This window comes from Amphiprion ocellaris, chromosome 3 (assembly GCF_022539595.1).
Source record: "Amphiprion ocellaris isolate individual 3 ecotype Okinawa chromosome 3, ASM2253959v1, whole genome shotgun sequence".
In the NCBI taxonomy this organism is placed as follows: domain Eukaryota; kingdom Metazoa; phylum Chordata; class Actinopteri; family Pomacentridae; genus Amphiprion; species Amphiprion ocellaris.
Genome location: NC_072768.1, coordinates 21,978,624 through 21,982,297, shown reverse-complemented (window position 1 = coordinate 21,982,297; position 3,674 = coordinate 21,978,624).

Below are 3,674 nucleotides of genomic sequence, written 5' to 3'. Positions count from 1 at the left end.
TTGTTGTGGCTCTAAACTCCCAGCAGGAGGCGGAGACACGGAGCACGTGCGCCTCTGCTCTCAGCCAATCACAGCCTGGCATTTAATTGTAACTCTGCCTCCTCAGCCGCTCTGTTGCTGGAAAAAAAAGCTGTCACTGAGGGCAGTAAATTACCCTGGAAGTACAAGACACTCTGATGGTTAATGGTATGCATTAAGTACAATAACTTGATTAAGATCTGCAGTATTAAATCCCTCAGAGACACATAATGGATCCATGACGTTGGCAATTACAGTCACATAGAAACAATGACCCGGGTCACTGTTTCCATGCGTTTTAACTGAAGCAGCATTCATATTTTGATGATACCAATGCATCAAATGACAAAACAATAACAATGATCACACAAGACTCTGCACAGAAGAGTCACCACACTGAACAAAAATATAAACAGCATGCAAATGGTCTGTGCACGAAACCGTTCAGCTGGGGAGAAATTCTCAACCACTGAGTTAATCCAAACTCTAATCAGGTGTGGCTTTACATTTTTTTGGTCAGATAGTGTGACCAGTACACAGACATTCTTTTTGAGCAGTGATTACAAAAGACCACCTTAAAATGCTTTTTTTTTTTTAATTTAAATGACACAATGCCACAAGAGCAAGAGAAAGATGACAACAAGCTGTTGGCCTGCTGGATGCTGGCATGTCAGCTATAGCAACAAGTCCACCATTTGTCATCTAAGACATTGTTTCAGACAGCACAGCAGAAGAGACATTCTACCACATGATGCTCTGGATAGACGTGTTGAACAAAGTGATCATGTCCATCAATTTTACCAAGTCCTTTGGGAAAAGCGAGTGAACGTTCCACAAGCAGCATCAACACCCTCATTAACTCTGTGTCTCGCAAGTGTTTGTATTTCTAGTCCATGACTCCATACTTCACTTGCACTCTGTCATTTCCAACATAGTGCATATTTGGTTGCTTCATGATATCCATTCTGTTGTGGAGATACCTTATGATGGAACAATATTTACTAACATATCTTAATTAAGACAGGATAGAATTTAGTACAATATGACATGCTGGATTTACATTTTTGTTCAGTGTAAATCTGCTGCTACCCTCAGAACTGTTGGGCTTCATAACGGGTTTCAGCTCATTACTTAGTGATTCACCCACGCCTTTGCTGTTTTGGTGCTCTTTCCATGTTTTCATAGGTCACTGGGTAGCAGGCAGCTGTTGTCAGTGAAAAAAAACTGTTACATATATCTGTTGAATGTAATCGAACATTTAGCAGCTAAAGAGCAAGAAATGTCCTCTCAGGAGATGGTGGGACCAGAAACAGAGCTTTAAGAAAGACAAATTACATTTCTTCGGTGGACTCAAAAGCAGCTCCAAATGAATAATAATGATAATAAGCAACTTCCTAAGAAGTTTGCCATGTGAAAAAGTAAAACATATGTCAGTGTTGTGTTCAAATATTCTACCTTCATTTGGACAAACAAAACAGTAATGTTGGCTCAAAGCATCTGAAAGAGCTGCAAGAAACCAATGGACTAATTTACCAAGTACATCCCCACTACTTCTTCCACCAATGATTAATAGACACGCATTCCTTATGAAAATTCAGGTTTCATGTCCCATATTGAGTGTTAATTTATCACAGGTGAAATGGCTTTCCATGTGTGATGAATTGATATTAAATTTCTGTTGCTTGGAATGAGCACATGTGAATGTTCTTCCCTCAGATTAACTGCCTGTACAAACTTGTGCCTTGTGTGTTTTGTTTGTTTTTCAAATATGGAAAATATCTATATGTGAGTTTAATCCATGAAAATCCTGATTTTAAATGTGATAAACAAAGAGTTGGATTATAAATGGGCCTCAGGCCCTTGGAACCCAAAGCACAAATTTAGGTTCAGTTACTTGTATGTATTTTATTACTGGCTAGCTTCTATAAAAATTCCCAGAATAATGTGGCTATGATAATAAATGTGGCACGAGTAAGAGAGATAAATGATAGTTTTGATCGCATATGTGACATATATCAAGTTTGTTTTATTCAAAATTGTCCACACACTGAAACGTGGTCCCAAGGAGGGTAAAGAAACTAATTTGTCTTCTGTTAAGGAACTGCTTAGAACTGAGTCTGCATGTGTTATTTCTTCTTAATCACCCAGGCTAGTAGTTAGTTACACCAATTAAGCTTCAGTCCGTGATGTCTTTTCTTGATTGAGTCTAGTAGATGCATTGTTGGCCTATTCCTAAGAAATTCTGGGAAAATTCCCATGATGGCTCCATGCATGAAATCCTCCTCTGAAATGCAGATTAAGGCCAACATTTTATTGTATCAAGCCAAACAGTTCATCTGTGGGCGTTTCTTGAAGTGAGATCCAGCAGTGGGTCAGAGTTGATTTTTGTGCCGTCAGAGGGAGTGGGTGTCAGGCGAGGAATTGTTTTTAATGGGTGTGAGTCTGACAGCAATGTCCAAGAGTGTCAGAACCTTTCAATCTTTCACCTCACTTTTCTTGCATGGATGAATACAATCTATTTGTGGTTTTCCCTCCAGAACCAAATTTGGGAGACAAACGCAAACTAAATATAACAACAGTTACATGACTGTAAACTTTAGAGGATATAGTTACATAAAGGCCTGGAGAGAATCTTCCTGGCTCCTATCTTTACATTTCCTTCCTACAGCACACAATGGGATTCATTAAACGATAGGAGCAGCAATATTCACAGATGAACTCTGCAAACTTTGATTGTCAGGGTAAAACTTGTAGCCTAGTAACAAGCCAAAGTGATTTAAATGCAGCTTAAAGTGATCTCACACTGGTCGACTTGCACAAATACAGAGGAGAAAGGCTGCTGTATGTTTTATCAACTATTCTCATCAGATCTCCATGCTGGATCATCTCTCTCTTCTCATGCATGTTTAGATCAAATACAGTTTAAAATACAGTGATGGATCCCACCTGAAGCATGCTGTGTGAAAGTTATAGCTCTTCCTCTCACATGCAGAGAAAATCCTCTCCTAAGATGATCTTCTCACATCAAAGCTAAATCTCAAGTTATATGGAGCGATACCAAGCTTCTCTTATATTCACACTCATTAGTTTGATGAGCAGTAGGTGAAACAGGGTGAACATGCTGTACTGTGGAAAGGGAAAAACTTCCTGATATGGCTTCTATTTGATGAGGAACATGAAAAAGGAATGAAAATGCATGTGTCTCTTTTAGAGGTGGAAAGCTTTTTTTTTTTTTAAGTAAATGCAAATACAGAAGGTTTTAAGATCATTTCTGTAAAGACAGACTAAGTATATGCTGGTAAACCTGAAGTGACAGTGCTGCAACAGCACATAAATCTTCTGGTAGCACACATATAGATGAGTGACAAATTAAATTAAAAAAACTGAATGTATGAGTGGAGAAACAATTAATGCAAATGCTGAAAATATGCCTGAAAATGCTCAGAGTGTGTGACAAAGCTGATGTTGACACAAAGATCATCACCATTTTTTAGACAGCAATCTATGAAACAGTGCCTCATCTTGTACATTAATGAAACCATAAGGACAGATCAGGCTAGTTGGCATTTAACAGCCATCAAATGTGGTGAGAATCTACAATGGCAGAATTCTGTGATGGTCTTCTTCTATCAGACAAAGCCTCTTCTCATGACTGA